This window comes from Panthera pardus, unplaced genomic scaffold, assembly GCF_024362965.1.
Source record: "Panthera pardus isolate Hobbes unplaced genomic scaffold, ASM2436296v1 HiC_scaffold_15, whole genome shotgun sequence".
NCBI classification, from domain to species: Eukaryota; Metazoa; Chordata; class Mammalia; order Carnivora; family Felidae; genus Panthera; species Panthera pardus.
This window is the reverse complement of record NW_026526710.1, coordinates 39703855-39723449: the sequence shown is the minus strand read 5'-3', so window position 1 is coordinate 39723449 and position 19595 is coordinate 39703855. Positions and strand designations below refer to the sequence as shown.

Here is a 19595-nt window from a genome sequence, read left to right as displayed (position 1 = left end):
ACAGAGAGAGAGGGAGACAGAATCCCAAGCAGGCGTCTCACTGTCAGTGCAGAGCCTGACATGAGACTCTAATTCACAAACCTCAAGATGTTGACCTGAGCTGAAACCAAGAGTCAGATGCTTAACCAACTGAGCCACCTAGGTGCCCCAACTTTTCAATACTTTTAAGAACAATTTTATTTAATATTTTATTCATTTTTTCATTTTTTTCAGTGGAAGGGTTAATCTAAATAACCGAGCCCACTATTACCAGAAATGGAATTATGCCTGTTGATTTTTCTTATAAGCTTTAAAAACAGTTTTTCTAGTTTTTAAAATCCTATATATTTATTTGCTACACATTTATATATATTTTTTTAGAGAGTTGAGGCTTTTGCTTAAAGTCTTCTTGTTTAAGAATATGGTATACCTTTCAATTTCTTCAAATCTTGTTTCTTTTTTCTTAATGTTTATTTATTTATTTTGAGACAGAGAGAGAGAGAGAGAGAGCAAGCATGAGCAGGGGACGGGAGAGAGAGACAGAAGGAGAGAGAGAGAATCCTAAGCAGGCTCCATACTCAGCAAAGAGCCTGACATGGGGTTTTATCTCAGGAACCATGAGATCATCACCTGAGCCAAAATCAAAAGTCAGATGTTTAACTGACTGAGTCACCCAGGTGCCCCAAGTCTTTTGCTTCTTAACAGCATTTTAAAGATGTCACCTCTACAGAGCTTATATGTTTTTGTTAAATTTTCAGTTTTTGTTTAAATTTATAACTACATGCTTTCTTTCTCTTATATAAATGTGAATATTGAATGTAGAAATTTTCCTCAGAGTTCTGCTCTATTTTATAGGTTCTGATATATGCTAACTTAATTATTTTTATTTCATTATTTAAACCCATCCCTGATAGTAGTATTGTACATGAAAGAGTATGTTAGCATTTCCAAGTGGAAGGATTTTTTTCTCCCCTAATTTTATTATTAATTTCTAAATTAATTGCTTTGTGATCAGAGAAGATTTTCTATGCTCATTCTAAATTTTGTAATTCATTGAACTTTTCTTTGTGCCCCTGTCTATACAGTCAATTTTTTTACTATTCCAAGAGTACTTGGAAAAGTATATTCTCATAGTATAGAAAGCTGTATGTATCAATTAAATTTACTTTATTAATTACATTTTTTGTTGATTTGCACTAAAAGGCATAACAAAAGGGAACTAAAGTCTCTTACATGAAACTTAACATTTTATCAGTTTTGTATACCCAAAATATTTGTCTTCTGCTTTCTGTCTTGAAAGTGGTTTGGTTGGGTATAAAATTCTTTGGTCATATGTTGTGGACGTTGTTTAAATGTCTTTTAGCTCTTCTGAGTGTTGCTATGGTGAAACCTAAGGCCAGCCTGAGTTATTTCAAGTCTCTTTATAGGTGACTTGGTCTTGCAATGAATAAGTTCAAAGGATTCCTATGTATCCTTACAATCCAAAAATGTTTCTAGGATTTGACTTGATGTTGATGGTTTTGCATTAATTTTTCCTGCAATGGAGTAACCCCTTTCAATCTGAATAGTCCAGTCTTTTATATATGAAAGGGTTAACATTTTATATATTAAAACATTATTCCTGTTGCACACTTTCTGCTTTCTTTTTCAGGTCTATTTTATCTACTGTTTGCTTTCCTGCTAATCCTTAACAAACCTTTGTTCATTTCCATTTCGTTCCTTTCCTCCCTCCCATCCTGTGAATACCTGGCATGCATCCAGCAGAATCTACCTCCCTTCTGTGGCCACCATTGTCATTTTTATTTCTCAGTCACCTTTTTCTGCCAGTTCTTGTCTCACCTCCTTTTCTCTTGCTCAATATTTACTGAACTATTGTCTATCTGGGCTCTGGGTTTTTGTTTTGTTTTGTTTTGTTTTGTTTTGAGCTCCCGTTTTTTTGAAGATGATTGCTTCACTAAGTTGTTGGTGTTTTTTTTTTTCTTTTTAAATTCATGACAGTCTTTTGGGTCCCAAATTTCATCTGTTTTGTGAGAATATTTTTCTACTGAATCTTTTTCAAGCCTTCTTCATTTGTTTTTCTCACTTGTTTCAGCCTTTCTCATGTATAGGTACTGTGCTGGTTCCTTTCTGGTTGTTCATCTTTAAGTGAGGTGAGGCTTCCTGAATCAGCTATTTGCAAGAAATGTATGTGAGGAGAGAGCCCAGGGCCATATTCTGAGCTAAAAGGAATTCACCTTGAACATGAGGCTGGGATGGTGAGAGACAACTTTTCGTTGTCAACTTGTAGCCTCTCCTCCTGCAGTGATTGGCAGTCACCAGTCTGCACACGAGGAAATCTCCCTACTTCCCCTGACTGGCCAATAGACTAAATAATGAACTTTTTCACTATTAGAATATCTGAGTCATCAAATTGCTTTGTTTTCTGGAACTGTGATCACATAACACTTACCCTTGGGATAATGATCCTCCAAAAAAAGGACTACATTTGATCTTCAGGTGCCACCCTCATCATCACTGTCCTTGTAGCTTCAGCCTCCTTCTTCAATCCACTTAAAAGACTAGGACATGGAACATGTGAAAGGTGAAGAAATTTCCAGAATAGTATAACTTCTGTTAAGGGCAAGGTCCTGATAGAATGGCCACCAAATACCTAAAGATTAAATTTTCTATTTGAGATAAGAAGTTACCTATTGTTCTTGAAAAAAGTCTCATCATATTTCAGTTATATCCTCCAGGAAGATAGCCCATCCTAGAAAATAAAGTCACCAGACTCTGCTATAGCTGGGGCTTTGGTGAATAAAAGTAGGGGCACAGGTCAAATGGGATTTCCAGTGCACTATCCCAGCAAGATAGTCAGAAGAAATAAACCAAAGATCATGACTGGGAGAACACTTAAGTTTTATCAAGCTTTATTATATCTATATACTATATATTTAAGTATTTGCAATATTATCTATTTATTTTTATAGATATGTATGTATGCATTTCCTATTTGTTTTAGTCAGAGATATTCAGAGTTCAGCTCTCCAAATGAAAAAGTCTTTGCTTCCCTGAAACATCAAAGAAGCACCTGGAGAGATTATGGGAACAGAGTTACTACTAATCCCTGGGCTCCTACAATGTGTTAAGTATGTTATAGGTAGTTTATACATTGAAATTAATTTATATTTTATTTTTATCTGTGTAAATATTTTTTACTTTATTTTTAATTTTATTTTATTGTTATAACAACACTTACCATGAAATCTACCCTCTTAACAAATTTTTAAGTGTACCGCACATTATTGGTAACTGTAAGTACTAATCACCAGGGAAATGTAAATTGAAACCACAGTGTGATATAACCTCACACCTGTCAGCATAGCTGTTTTCAAAGAAAACATAAGGCAACACGTGTGGAGAAACTGGAAACCCTTGTACACTGTTGGTGGGAATGCAAACTGGTACATCCACTATGGAAAACAGTATGGAGGCTCCTCCAAAAATTAAGAATAGAACTGCCATATGACCCAGCAATCCCACTTCTGGGTATTTTTCTAGAAGAATTGAATTCAGGATCTTGAGTAGATATTTGCACTCCTGTGTTCATTGCAGTACTATCTGCGAGAGTCAAGGTATGGAAATAACCTACATGTCCATCGACAGATGAATGGATAAAGAAGATGTGGTGTTTACATACAGTGGAATACTATACAACCTTCAAGAAAGAAGGAAGTTCTGCAATGTGCAACAGCATGGGGGACCTTGAGGGCATTATGCTAAGTGAAATAAGCCTGCGTGATTCCTCCTACTCATTCTTTATCACAACTCTGCACGGCATTATGAATAGCTAACATTTTGCAGATGTAGTACTCAAAGCTCAGAATGGGTAAGAAATGTGCCAGCCAGAGCCATCCAGCAAGCAAGGACGGAAGCTGGGATTCAAATAGATTCCGAAAGCCCCTTCTATACTATGCTCCCAAGGGGTTCAGGTGCCCCTGGTGCTCCAGAGGACAGGAGAGTGGGCGGAGCCTAGGATGCTGCAGGGGGTCAGGCCTGGTCCTGAGAAAGGGCCGGGGGTCCAGGGGGAGACTTGCCCAGGGAACGCAGGGTGCTGGGATCTCTGTACCTCCCTCCTCTAGCCCCCAATTTTGCATCACCACCAGACAGCTGTTTGAAATACTACAGTTCCAATCCCCATGACTCTCTTGGAATTCTTCCACCATCCCCACGGCCTCATAGTCCCTGTATGGGAAACTGTGCTTTAGAGAGATGTCGTGAATATTCAGGAACAGTGATTATAAATCTTTTGGCAAACAGACAGTCCTATAGAAATGTTAAATAACCGTATGTTCCCATTTAACTACATTTATAGCATTTGGATGGAACTGAGACATTTTGCCTCTTATTTAGGACTTATATTATTCGGTATTTGTAAAGAAATCATCAGCCACTTCTTACATAAGGCAGAAGGGAAGTTCTTTTCATCTTCATGCCCTCTGCTCTAGAGAAGGTTTTTGTTTTTGCTTTTGTTTTGTTTTGTTTTGTTTGTTTTTGTTTTTGTTTTTCTGTCTGCTCTGAGTGCCCTGTCGTTGGTTGCTTCTGTTACAAACAATCTCTTAATTTTGTGACTTACACCTATCAAAAGACTTCATCAATTCATTGTCTTTTTGAAGGCATTTATAGGTCATTAAAAAAATCTAAATTCTGTAGAGTTAGCCTTCATTGTGGATGATAACATTTAACATGATCTCTTTCTACATGGTTCCATCCTGTTGTGCAACAATACCCTCCTCTCACCCCCAAATTAGAGTATGTAGCTCCAAAATCCAATTACCCACATAAACTTGGACCTGTTATCTGGATAAATGATATCCATAAGTGTTCCAAGAAACTTTAACCTTAATAACTTCTTAATAATTAATAGCTCTAAATTAATCTAAAGAGCCTTTCCCTAGAGTTGCCAAAAAAGAATACAATTTAACTACTTTGAGAGCCTTTACTCTGTTCCCATCCCACGCTTCCATGAAAAGTTCCAAAGAGATGCAGAGGAAAGGTGGAGAGTCAGAGGAGAACGAAACGAAGCGAGGGCTGGTGATTACAAACTGTACAATCAACCATCCACTTCCCTGAGCTTGAGTCTGCCCTTTACACTCTTCTTAAAGCTGGAGGTACTTCTGTTTTTTTCTCTCCTCAGTGGAGGGTCCATGAATAGTTTCCCTCTCCTGGAATGCCATTAAATTGCAATCATCTTCCCTCATAAAGTCTTTCTGGAGGCCACCAGATAGACCGTTATCTTTGTCACCTCCTCGCTGATACAATCTGTAAGGGCTCTCTCAGAGCCCAAGGCTCACTCCCTGCTGGGTTATATCTGGTAGGCCCCAAGTACAAAGTTTTGGGGGGGTCTGGAGTTCAGTCATGCCTCACCCAGCTCTTCTGCATCTTTAGTAAACTAAGTTAGTACCAACATGTCTTAAAGCAATCAGGTCTTCATTTACACCCTTTAAATATCGGTAGACAGTTATCATGGCCCTCAGTCCAGAAACATGCTAACCCCTTCTGCCTTCTCCCAGAAAATGCACACGAACAGTGTTCATGTTGTTTTGGAAGACCTTAGATGGCACCAAACAGATTCTGATTCCCTTGTCAACAGAAACAGAAAGTGAATTTGTCTTACCCCGTGCACAGAGAAGCTTTTCTTCATAGTAATTTGTAGTGCCGCTGATAAACAATGGGGAGATTGTCAAACAGCAATCATAAAGCATAAATAACATTTAATTTAAGCCGCCTTGTATGCCGCTAAGATGTCTTCTTTAACTTTTGTCTGCAAACTGTTTTCCTACCTCTATTTCTTTTGGCTTTATCTTCTGGTAAAATGCATAAATCTATACTTTGTAGCAAATTTCACTACAGCAAACTCTGATTCCACTGCAAGTTCTTCAAGGACAGTGATTATAATAGTAATTCCTCTGTGTGTGTGTGTGTGTGTGTGTGTGTGTGTGTGACAGAGAGAGAGAGAGAGAGAGAGAGAGAGAGAGAGAGAGAGAACATGTCAAATAAGTGAGTGAATGAATACATAAGTGAATAAATGAATAGAAATTGCAAAAGGGAATCATCAGGACATAGGAGATGGTAAAATTTAAAAACAAGGAAGAAAATCTGGTCACATTTCCACATTCACTGCTGATGTTGTATTATGACTGAAACCAGTCCTAAAAAGGTGTGATGACATGTGGCAAATTGCCGGTTTTGGAGACGAACGGTCTTTACCTTGAATCCTGGCTCCATGGTCTACTGGCCTCCTAAATCCCTCTGAGCCTCAGTTTTCTCTTCTGTATGAAGCCATTCAAACAGCCGTAACATTCACCTTGCAGGATTTAGGATTCACAATAGATTAATGTCCCAAGGGCTTGCTGCTCTGCCCACCACAGGGAGTGCTTAATAAATGGTGTAATTATCTCTGGATGGCATCCTAGTAAGTGTTGAAGTGAAGAAATTTCATATTTTGGCTAAAGTATGTATTCCACAGATCTGGTCTCTCACCTCTCCTACTTCTTACCCATTGTTTTTTAATCCTTTATGTTCATTTTACTGAAGTAATTTCAGTTCTCCTTTCAGCAGAGGATTCAGAGCTTCACAATCCCCAGAGGGGATAAAGGCCATGTTAAGTGATGCCTTTGTTGTATCTTGACCAGCTTCAGAGGGGGGGCAGTGGCAGAGACCCGGGCGGTCCAGGAGCCCTGCCCCGCGCTGTATTCGGAGTCCTCTTATATTACCACTGTTCCTGGTTTTTGACGATAAGACTGCACTAGATACGTGAAATAAAGGACAGCGTTCCAACAATCAAAGGATCAACTCTCAACATAAATAAGAAGTACATAAATAATAGTAGGAGACAGGCCAGTGAACATTTTTCAAATTCTAAGGGATATCATTTGAATGGTCTCTCTTCCAGAATTTCTTATCTGAAGTTGAAAAAAGATTCTTGGAATCCTTTCTGCCAATAAAACTTGGAAGTTTTGCAACACCAACAGGGCAAGCAACTTAGACATGGGGCTGCCGTGTTGCCTGTAGGTTCGGCCCGGGTCCCACCCTGTTTGTCCCATGGAAGCAAATCTGCACAACTAGGATTACCCTGCACACCACCACAACTGACAAGAGGGCCAAGAACAGACAAAGGAGCCAGGAGTAAGTTTGCTTGTGGGAAAGCAGGAAGTGGCGGGGCAGTTTAGCTGAGAGATTTGGAGACTGAGGGCTTAATATGATTAAGAAAATAATGAACCCCCAAATTAACAGCTGTTAGCCAGAGAGACCTCACCATAAAATACTGTTTTTATTTTAGGTTCAATTGTCTAAGCAGGGGTTGGAGATGTCTCTGCAAGATAGGCTACTTGGCATAGTTGGGAGCACTGGAGCTGCCGTAAGCACAGGGCACGAAGCCCCTGGATGGAGAAATCGCTGAGCCAGGCCCTGTGGTCAGCTGTACAAGAACTGCCTCATTTAAGCCTCAAAAAGCCCCGTGAGTAAAGCACTGTGGCTGTTGTCCCATTTTACAGAAGGGGAAACTGAATGCAGGGATATTAAGTGACCACCAAACTCATACAAGGTTAGGATTCACACTCCAGCATAGGGCCACACTCCTAACCACTGCGCCATCCCACCTCCTGCAGGGGGACCTTAGCAACTGGGAAAGAGGATGCAGCTCCGTGTTAGGTGCTAACGGAACTTGGATGATAGCTACACATGCCTCGTCCCAGGCCTGAGATACGGGGCTGTCGAAAGTGCATTTTCAGCTCAGGCATGGTGGGTGGAGATGTGGAGATTACAGTATGTTCGTGGGGAAGAGGAGAGAGACTTGGTGAGGGATGGAATGTGGACCAGTAAGGTGTGTGCATAGCACACAGACGTGTCCATACACACCCACGCACCAGTTCACAAGAAGCCCCAGGCAAGTTGGTAGGGGTGGTTCTGCCTCTCTTCACACACACCTCTTTTTTCTACACCAATTTCACCTTGCCCGATTCCTTGCTTAACACATTCTTACCTCCCTTTTGCCATCTTCACCACCACCCCCCCCCCCCCCCCCGCCCCGCCAAGTCCTGACTGCTCAGTTGGAGCAGATTCCTTTCCATTATCTGCATATCCAAATTTTCAGCTTACTTATCCTATCCTCATGCTCAAAATCCTGGCTGAATTTGTTAAGACTGAAATTAAACCACAACAGAAAAGGAAATTAATGCTGAATAGAAGTAGTACTTTAAAAAAACAAATTCATGAGCTTCAGTGTCATTCTGACTTCTGGAAACTTCTTCCCATGAAACTCATATATCTTCTGAGCTTAACACTCTGGTCGTTATGATCACTTTACATTTTTACCTCTTCCAACTGGGTTTTTGCAACTTGGAGATCGAGTTTGTTGCGTAACAACATTAACAGCTAATAAATTAGGCTCCCCCCTGCCATTTTCTTGAGCAGGGCTGGCGGAGTCAAGTCCTCACGGAATTTGGGAGGAACTTACTCTGGGTCTGATCCTCCACTTGGGCTATAAGGTCAGGATTCCACGCTGGAGATGTGCCATTCTTAATGAGGGGGTGGATCCGAGACTCGCCAAGGTGTGAGTCCATATGCTCTTCTCCAAAACTCTTTGAACCCCTGTGACTCAGAATTGTTTAGACTTCAGGGAAGATATGTGCATTTGCTGCACATTACGTAACATCTCCCACAGGGGTCTGAGGCAGCACCCCCTAATCAAACACATTAATGTTTCCGTAGCTAAATATATAAATATTCACTTTAAGTGGGATACATGTAAAATATAAATAGTCTGATATTATCACAATATAAACAATATGACAAATAATGTAAACATAAATATTTAAAATAATATAGATATAAATATTAAAATAATAAATAATGTAAGTAGAAAACATAAATAATCAATTTGGGTTAGTCTGGACTGTCAAAGTAATTCTAGATGAGGTTGTTGTTGCCAAATGAGTTATCAAAACCCTTTTGGTTTTCAAGTTTTTGGATTTGGGGTTTCACGAAGAAGAGGTTGTAGGCTTGTTGAGGCAAATAGCTGCCGTTTCTGGCGCCCTCGCATGGTCTCCTGGGATCCCGATATGCACCTGCATGGGAGGGAACTATTCACAGCTCCATGTTACGGATGAGGAAACTTTGAAGTGGAAAGTCTAGGAACATGGCCCGAGGTCTCAGAATTAGAGAGAGGATTCAGACCTGGAGTATCTAAGCCCATGGAAGGCCCATCCTCTTGCTACTACGATGTTCTCCCCAGAAGAAAATAACCAGCTTGACGGATTTCTTCCTTAAGATGACAGCTTTCTTTACCCCACCTGTCTGACAAGCAGGCTCCTGGCTACTTGGCTTTCTCAGCTGTCCTCACTTAGCATTATTACCTCTTAGGACTGTCAGGTTGACGCTGATCGCCTGCTCTTTATGCAGGGCCTCTTTAGATTTCTTACTAAAAATATTTTTAAATAGTTGAGTGCCCCAGACATTCTTGAAGCAGTCATTTCCTTCCCTTCTCCTTTATTAATGGGCTAATTTCCTTCGCCTCCCCAGTGCTGCTCTGAGGCACTTGTGGAAGGCCTGTTTATTGCCTTTGGCTGACACTACCTTTCTCCTTCTCCACTCCCAACTTTATCTTCTCCCTGCCAGCAGAACCAACCTTTGTTCCTTTCCTCCTTTGGGCTTCCCTCTCCTGCTCTACATTTTCCTGGGGGGTAGTCTTCCCCTCCACGGGGGTGGGGGGTGTTCTGAGCACTGGCTCCCCAGCCTGTTAAACTGTGATCACTCCTGCCCTCCTCATTCTGAGAGGTTTTGGGCCATGGCTGTGGTGAAGTCACAGTCTGGGTTGAAAGTGTCCAAGATCTGTGTGAAAAAGCTGATCATATTAAATTTTCTTTTGCATTTCAACTTTTTGCAGGGCACACACTGGGATGCACACCCTTAAACAGACAGGGCCTGGGCCTTTTCTTATTTGAGACCCAGTGAGGAGCTCCTCACTTCTTTGTGAGGACACAAGTGTGGTCAGTCAATACCGAGGGGACCCGTAGCCGATTTGGCTTCTGCTCTCTCCCAGCCCTCTCTTAAGGAGCCCCCGGGATTCTTAGGAAAGACCGGCCAAGGGTGGGACAGATATGGTCCATCAGCTCACTGCTCTAATTGTGACCACCCCCCACCCCGCAAGCAAGCTTTACTTAACCTTTTTTTCCTCTTCATATTCTCATAGAAGATGGGAGTCCTGAGAATATCACTCCAATTCTGACACCAAGTCCAATGTATGTGTGTGTGTGTGTGTGTGTGTGTGTGTGTGTGTGTGTGTGTTTCACACCACCAAGCAATCCTCCAACACTAGCCGGGTGACCTGCTATTGAACTCAAATCTGACACTGTCTACCCGGAGGTAGTGTCAGGTCCCTCAGGTTAAGGGTTCAGCCCCACGAGACTGCCCCCCTCCTACTTCAGATGCCAATCCCAAGTCCAGATTCTCACCCACCTGTGCTTCTAACCCGCGGGCCAGAGATCGGAAGGTCCCACCTCCTGGGGCTCAATTAATTTGCTAGAGCGGCTCACAGAACTCAGAGAAACGTTACTTATGTTTACCAGTTTATTATAAAAGAATATATGTGAGGACCAGTCGGATGGAGGAGATGCACAGGGCCAGGTGTGGGGAAAGCTTGGGGCTGCCATGCTCTTGGAGCACTGCACTCATTCATCAACCCGGAAGCGTTCCGAACCCTGTCCTTTTCCTGGTTTTTATGGAGGCTTCATTACATAGGCATGATTAGCTAAGTTATTGGCCATTGGTGATTGAACTCTCTAACTTTCCTCCTCAGAAGTCAGAGAGGGTGGAACTAAAAGTTCCAATCTCTAATTACAAGGTTAGTTCTTCTGGTAACCAGTCCCCATCCTTAGGTTACCTAGGGTCTTTTCAAAAGTCACCTCATTAACATAAAAAAAGACTCTTTCCCACTTCTCATTTAGGAAATCCCAAGGGTTTTAGGAGCTTTGTGCCAGGAATGTGGACAAAGACCAAATATATATTTTAAAGACAAATATATATATATATATTTCGTGGAATATTGAACACTATTCACTTCAAAGCTGATAGAAGCATCAGTTACCATTTGATTATTCATTCTATAGGTAAGGAAAAAGGATTGCATGTCTCGCCCAGGGCAGGGCCAACCTACAGGTAGGGCTGGGACTAGAATCTAAGGGTAAGGATTCTCAGTTAGTACTCATGCTAGGGTGACCAATCGGCCTGGTTTTCCAGGGACCTTTTTAGTTTTAGCACCAAAGTTCTGCTTCTCAGAAAACACTTCAGCCCAGCTGGTCACCCTAAACCTCTGGCCTTCCTGAGCCTTGTTGCTTTATTGATCAAAACAGTATGTTTGCTGTCTTCATAGCTTTTTACAGTGGAGAAAAAAACCTTCAGATGCCAATCTTTGTATATAGGTAACATTTTAAGTCACTGAAACCTAAAATTACACAAAATAAGCATTTTTCAGTTGGCCGGTTTTTTCTTTCTTTCTTTCTTTTTCTTTTTTAATACTTACCTTCCATGTCCTATCTCATTAGATTATTTCAGACCTAATGAGTGATCTGTTACTGGCTGTTCAGAGGGCGGTGATGCATTTTCAAGCTGATTGAGAATGAATTCAGTGCTATTCAACAAAGAAATTTCACAAAGTTCTAACTAACTTTTGAGGAGTAGCTTACAATCTGCCAGACTTTAATTCCTCAGGTTTGAGAAAGTTTGGCCTTCTGGAAAACATTATAAGGAGGCCTTGTTGCACAGCACATTGATGGCGTGGAAGAGTACTATGCAAACTAAAACATGAAATGATGTTATTAATCCAAATATCTTACCACAATGATTGTTTCTTTTGGAAGAGAGTGGATAAATCCAGGATTTCACTTGGCCTGAAATACGCAGGTACTCAAGAAAAGTGATTATTGCTCCCACAGGTTCAATCTATAACAAATGTTTATTGCATGCTTAATATATTTTTGTCACAGTTGGCTACAGAAAAGTCACAGAGAACAAGATTTATTTCTAATCTTTGAGATAGTTATGAGGGCTCTATGGACATAGGGAGAATACTTCCACAAAACTGTGTTTTTGAGGGGCACCTGAGTGGCTCAGTCGGTTGAGCATCTGACTTCAGCTCAGGTCATGATCTTGCAGTTTGTGAGTTCGAGCCCCACATCCAGCTTACTGCTGTCAGCTTGTCAGCACAGAGACTGCTTCAGATACTCTGTCCTCCTCACTCTCTGCCCCTTCCCCACTTGTGCCCCCCCCCAAATAAATACATTTTTTTAAAAAAAACCTATGCTTTTGAAATTAAAAAGTAAAAATTGGTCTTTCAGCCATTATTCAATATGGCCATGCTGGGTCTGGAGTGACAGAATCCTGTTAAAATTTCTCTATAAACCTTTGGTATAGAGGTCAGAGTGGGTAGCTTATTGTTCACCAAAACATTCTTAATAAACTACGAACTAAGAATCATTTGTAAATTTTGGGGCCAATTTGGGTTTGAACTATCAATATAAACAGGTTGGTGCCCATGTTACATGCCCCTTACTGAAAGGAGAGAATACCTCTTTGCAAGGCTGAATTTAATTTCCAAGATGAGACAGAACTGTGAACATGGAAAACTGCTGTTAAGGAATGAGGTACATCCAAATTTTGAGGAATTTTGAAAGAATCCTTGTAGGAGAGTTGGATGAGATTCCTCTTTTGGCGACATGAATACCTAGAAGATTAATTAACCTAAATTATTGTAAAACACCTTGAAAAGATAGGGAAAAGCAGAAAAGATCTACTACTGGAAAGGAAATCAATTAGGCCACAGCTACGCAGGATTGTCAGTGGCCACACACAGAAATCAGCCTCAAAAATGGACTGCATCTCAGACAGTGGGGTCTGAAAAATGCAGCAGACTCCTGCAATGCCGATCTGGAAGAGAAATTCCCCAGGACCAACATTTATGCAGTTGTTCTTAGTTATTTTATTCATTCACATCATCTCTCTCTCTTCCCCGTATTTCTCATCTTCAGAAAACTTTTAGAAGTTGCTGGCTTCTTCTTGGAGTACTGCAAATATAAAATGGTCCTTTGACAAAGCTAATATGTTGAAAATGAACTTTTAAAGAACTCTGAAGAGCATTCATTCTTTCATGAATGGCATTTGTGCTTTTGAGCTCTATTATGGCACCCAAACACTACTATAAAAGAAAATGACCCCGTGGATAGAAGGGTCTGAAGATTCCCTGCTCTTGGAGAGCCATGACTGAGGATCATGGCACCAGGTACTCCAGGAGCAGAACCCATACAACTTGGGGGTTGGTCTGGTCCACCCACTGCCTTTTGGGTTCAAAACTATTTCTTAAAGAGAATGAGATTTTTCATGTTTTAGCTAAAATCTCTAGAAAAACAAAACCCCTGGAAACTGCATATTTTGATTGGCTTGTTTTTATTTTTATTTTTCACTATATGCTGATGTATTAGTTTTTGTTTGTTTTTGGCCAACCCCTGAAAATCAGTAAGTCATTTCAAGAAAATAATAAAACACACCATTGAAAACTTCCTGTGTATCTTTCTGGTCTCTTCTACCACCCAAATATCTAGGTTTGCTATAGTCCCAGAGGAGCCTGGCTTGATTTGCCTTTGCTCTGTAGTTACGTCTGCCTGGAGGCAGTCCCTACTTCTATCTCCAACCTCCTGACTTTTGAATCTCCCAGGTCCCAGCTGACCTGCCATTTTCTCCATGTCCTTGTCCTCACAGTTGGGAAGAATCTATCTGTTGGTGTTGTTCTTATTTGTATATTTCTAACTGCTAGTAGAATGGAACATTTTCATCACCGCTGGTAATCTTCCTCCTATGATATGAGTTCATGTCCTTTGCCCAGTTTACTATTGGAAACTTGTCTACTGTAATAATCATAAAATTTATTTTTTATGAAAGATACTGATCTTATCCTACCATGAAAGTTATGGTTATCCTTGAGTTTTTTTGTTAACCTTTCATTTTTGGTTTACAGTGGTTTTGAAATGCATTAATTTTTATATTGTCATTTTTTAAATGTGTGGCTTCTGCCTTTTGTGTACTTTCCATTCATTTATATTTTCTTCTAGAATTTTTATGGCTCACTATTTTGAGTTAAATGCTAAATCATCTGGTACTTATTTTGATGTATGGTTTGAAGAACATTTCCTGACAAATGGATAGCCAAATATCCCAACACAATTTATTGAATAAACTATTCTTTCCTCAGTGATTTATGATACCAACTTTATTATGCAGTGATCTGCCTTCAGTAAACTCTGTGGAAAGTAAAATTGTCCCTGTTTACAGATGACAAGATATCATATATAGAAAGCTCTAAAGACGACACGCATACACACATATGCACACACACACACACACACACACACACACATACATGCCAGCTAGGACAAAAAAATGAATTCAGTAAAGTTGCAGGACACAAAATCAACATATAAAATTGGTTATTTTTCTATATGCTAATAACAAACATTCTGAAAAAGAATTAGGAAAACAGTCCCGTTTAAAGTAATATCAAAAGGAATAAAATGGTTAGGAATAAACTTAACTAAGGAAGTGAAAGTCTTGTACACTGAAAACTACAAAATATCGCTCAAAGAAATTAAAGACATCAACAAATGGAAAGACATCCCATGCTCATGCATTGGAAGACTTAATATTATTAAAATGTCCATTCTACCTAAAACAATCTACAAACTTAATGCAATCCCTGTCAAAATCCCTATGACAATTTTACAGGAATGGAAAAAAGTCATATGGAACTGCAAATAGCCAAATCAATTCTGACAAAGAAGAACAAGGCTAGAGGCATCACACTTCCTGACTTCAAAGTATATTACAAAGGTACAGTAATCAAAACAGTATGGCATGGTATAAAGATAGACATATAGACCAATGGAACAGAATAGAAAGCCCAGAAATAAATCCATAAATCCATTCACAAGAGTGCCAAGAACACACAATGGGGGAAAGGGGAGTCTCTTCCACAAATGGTGCTAGGAAAACTGATACCCACAGGCCAAAGAATGAAGTTGAAGTTGGACACTTATCTTACACTATAAACAAAAATTAACTTAGAGTGGACTAAAGACTTAAACATAAAACCTGAAACTGTAAAGGTCCTGGAAGAAAACACATGGGAAAAAGAAAAATCTTCATAACATTTATCTTGAAAACTTCTTGGATATGACACCAAAAGCAAAAATAAACAAATGGGGCTATATCAAACTAAAAAAGTTTCTATACAACAAAGGGAAAAACTAATAGGGTAAAAAGGCAACCTATAGAATGAAAGAAAATATTTTCAAACCATACATCTGATAAGGAGTTAATTTCCAAAATAAGGAACTCCTACAACTCAAGAGTGAAGAAACTAACCCAACTGAAAAACGAGCTAAGGACTTGAATAGACATTTCTCCAAAGACACACAAATGGTCAATAGGTATATAAAAAGATGTCCAACATCACTCATTGTCAGGAAAATGCAAATCAAAACCACAGTAAGATATCACCTCACACCTGTCAGGATGGTTATTATTAAAATACCAAAACGCAGCAAGTGTTGGCAGGGATATGGAGAAATTGGAACCCTCGTACACTGTTGATGGGAATGCAAAATGGTCTAGCTGCTATGGAAAATAGTGTGGTGGTTTCTCAAAAAATTATAAATAGAACAATCATATGCTCCAGCAATCTCACTTCTGGGCATTTATCCAGGAGAATTGAAATCAGGATCTTTAAGAGATAATAGCACTCCTGTATTCACTGCAGCACTATTCACAATAACCAAGATATAGAAACAGCCTAAGTGTCCATGGAGAGATGAATGGATTTTTATTTTTTTTATTTTTATTTTTATTTATTTATTATTTTTTTTAACATTTATTTATTTTTGAGACAGAGAGAGACAGAGCATGAATGGGGGAGGGGCAGAGAGAGGGGGAGACACAGAATCGGAAGCAGGCTCCAGGCTCTGAGCCATCAGCCCAGAGCCCAACGCGGGGCTCGAACTCACAGACCGTGAGATCGTGACCTGAGCTGAAGTCGGACGCTCAACCGACTGAGCCACCCAGGCGCCCCTGAATGGATTTTTAAAATGTGGTATATACACACCCTGGAATGTTATCAGACTTACAACTATGTGACAACATGAATGAACTTTGAGGACATTATGCTAAGGGAAATAAGCCAGTCACAGAAGGACAAATACTACAGGATTCCATGTGTTATATGAGGTGTCTCAAGTAGTCAAACTCATAGAAGCAAAGAATGGAGTGGCCGCTGCCAGAGGCTGAGGGGAGAGGGAAATGAGAAGTTGCTGTTCAATGGGTATAAAGTTTCAGTTATGCAAAATGAATAAATTCTAGAGACTTGCTGTACAACCTTGTGCCTATAGATAATACTGTATTGTACACCTTAAAACCTTTTAAATGTGTAAATACCACATTAATTGTTACTACCAAAATTAAATTAAAGTATAAATTAACTTATCGTACAAAAATCTCTGTGGATATTTGAGAACACTAGAAAGTTGCAGGGGAGGGCATCAAATGGCTAAATAAAGAAATGAATGATCTTTAATCTTTATATTTGTTACACAAGCCTCATTTACTATCCTATTTTTGCCTAATTATGATTGATCATGTTATAAACATTTATGTGTCTTATTATTTAAATATTATTGTTTATTAAATACACTTTTTAAAATTTTTCCTTTGTGGTTTTTTTTGTTTTTTGTTTTTTGTTTTTTTTTTTTTTTTGGTTTTTTATTGAAGACCGTATAGGGCAGTAGTGGAGTTTGGCTAGACAATTACTTTCTCTGTCCTCTGCTTCCTCATCCATGGGAAATAATGGGGTCTACCATAGGTCTAAGCATTCAATTAAATCCTAATTATAAGAGATTTAACCAGTATTTGATACTTAACAATGAATAAGTATTACTCTCTTTATACAATGAAGTTCAGCACAAGTCAAAGAAGGAAGCCTGCTATATAAAAGAAAATCAGTATTAGGAGTTTCAAACCATCTTAATCGAACAGGCCCAAAGTCAGAATACTTCAAAGACAAGCTTATCTATGTCATCCTGTAGTTTCTAGAAACACAGATGAAAATTCTCCAAGAAGAAACAATACCCAACGTGAACAAATAAATATCAGGCAGTAAGGGACAATAAAAGTTATTTGTCCTCAGGATTTCTATCCGCTGTAAATAGAGAAGTACTTCATGCTCAGTGCATATTGTGGGACAGAACATTCTCCATTACACCCCACTAAGCCTCCAGAGACTTTGGAAGACAATGTTGATGTTAATGATTTTCTTCTCTGTACTACTTGTGGTACCTGTGAAAAATGGGATTTTTGTGTAATGCTGCAATGAAAAAATACAGAGGTAGAGTCAATGCAGTATTTTTTTTTAAGTGTATTGATTTATTTTGAGAGAGACAGACACAGTGTGAGTGGGAGAGGGGCAGAGAAGGAGAGGGAGACAGAGAATCCCAGCAGGCTCGAACTCATGAAAGTGTGAGACCATGACCTGAGCTGAAACCAAGAGTCGGACGCTTAACCAACTGAGCCACCCAGGTGTCTCAGCAATACGGTATTTTATGTGAGGATGCAATTTGCAGCAGTAGTCTTTGTAGTAATTGGACGTGAGCTGAACAGACACAAAAACAATGTTTTCCTATTTGAATCACTTGGGTCTTATTGGATAGCACAAAATGTAAAATAAAAGATGTCTTTATTTTTGATATATTTTGTGCTTATTAACAACTAAAAATTATTTCCTCTTATTGCTGAGTTCAGTCCTGTTCTAATGTTTCAAAATGTACATAAGTCAACTTTTTAATAATTTCTTATAAAAATATGTATTTGTAAATGCACCAATATGTGCATGTATATGTACTGAATTTTCGAAATGAGCTAGCATACATAGGGAATTAAGAAAAGGCAAGCTTATTCTTTCTCACCACAGGCCTTTCAGAGCTGTTCTTTCAATTGTTCTTCCCCCTCCTTGCTTAAATCACAACCTTGTCCATAGCTTATCTGGTCTTTTTCAGATAATGAAAGTTCAGTCCAGTATCATAATTGCCTATCTCCAGTTTGTCATCTGAGGAAAAATGTCTCCCCTTTTTCTGTAGCTTGGAATCTTGCTGTGGGAGCAGGGAGCGGGAACGGGAGCTTTGGCTGACTTCTTTTCCCATATCTGGCATTACCACCTCAACTACTTGCAAGCTGCTATTTCAACGCTTCTCGGGTTGGGCATGGGCTGGGAGTTTGGAGGAAGATAGAACAAGGAAGGACAACTAAGGGACAGAAGGGTCTTGCTTGGCTGGTGCAGTTGGAACCTGGAGTAGATGCCCTCTCCATATGGTAGACTCCTTTGATGACACACTGATTCTTGATGTCCTTCTGTGAGTTCTTCAGGCTCCCTCTTCTGCAACTCACCATGACTGTTGTTAGGATCTCTCATCAACAGCTCTCTACCTCCAACTGCTAATGACCAGTACGATGATTTCCTTTGGAATCACACTGGCCAGAGTCCCTTTCAAGATGATACAATCCAGCTCCATTCCATTTGGCCCATGGGAATTCACACATTCTTTGCCTTGTTCAGCTCAGGAAGTTAGACTATTTCCAATACAACAGCTTCCCTTGGCTTCACTATCTTGGGCCTCCTGACTAGTCACAGCCTCTTTCCTTTAAACTGTTCAGGCATCAATCAGACACCAGCTTCAGTCTCTCTAGCCAGGGAACCCATGTCAAAGTTTTCAAATGGGTCTCTTGAAGCCCTTCTTCTTGACTTGAGGACCCTCCTCTCCTCCTCCACAGGAGAAATACATGGCCTACTAACGATTCCAAAAAAATAGTCAACACAGGCACCTTCAATTACAACGACTCATTTGTCTTCTCTTTTATAGCCTAGAGGTAATGACAGGCTAATGCTGGCAGATGATTTCACAATTTCTTAGCCTTTGCCTGCATAGACAGTCTAGCATCTTCCTAGGGATGCGGGATATGGAGATATTAAACAACAATTGTATTTGTTCTCAAATTTTGAGACCTCAACTGAAACTCTGAGTCAACAGGAAAAGTCCCGTTTTAACATAGTGTTGTATATATGTCATGGGCTCCTACTGGTAGTGCTTCAATATATTATGGTTTAAATCATGTTCCTTGATAAAATAAATTTGGAAAGCACTGCTCCATTGTTTTGCTTTTAAGTATGATGTAAGCTCCTTGGCTTGAGATAACTTTTTAATCATGTTGAGGGAGTATTCTTTTTTTTTCTGTTTTGTTTTGTTTTGTTTTGCTTTGTTTTAGAGAGAGAACACACTCAGTTAGGGGAAAGGGTAGAGGTAGAGACAGAGACAGAGACAGAGAAAGAGAGAGAGAGGGAGGGAGGGAGAATCCCAAGAAGGCTCTATGCTCAGTGTGGAGCCTGACACAGGGCTCAATCTCATGATCCTGGGATCATGACCGGAGCCAAAATCAAGAGTTGGAACTTCAGCCAACTGAACCACCCGGGCACCCTTGAGGGATATTCT

At 39.8% G+C, this 19595-nt stretch overlaps 1 long non-coding RNA gene across 2 annotated transcripts in view; it reads left to right on the top strand.

Annotated features, from left to right (window-relative positions):
• Positions 1–8023, top strand: part of LOC109276499 (uncharacterized) — a 51244-nt gene extending 43221 nt beyond the window's left edge. The window contains exons 5-6 of one of the 2 annotated variants that reach the window (XR_002084701.2): positions 3574–7146; positions 7301–8023. This is a non-coding gene — a long non-coding RNA (uncharacterized LOC109276499). The remainder of the gene's footprint in view (positions 1–3573; positions 7147–7300) is intronic. The other variant, XR_002084702.2, reaches the window with a different exon arrangement.
• The last annotated feature ends 11572 nt before the right edge of the window (positions 8024–19595 follow it).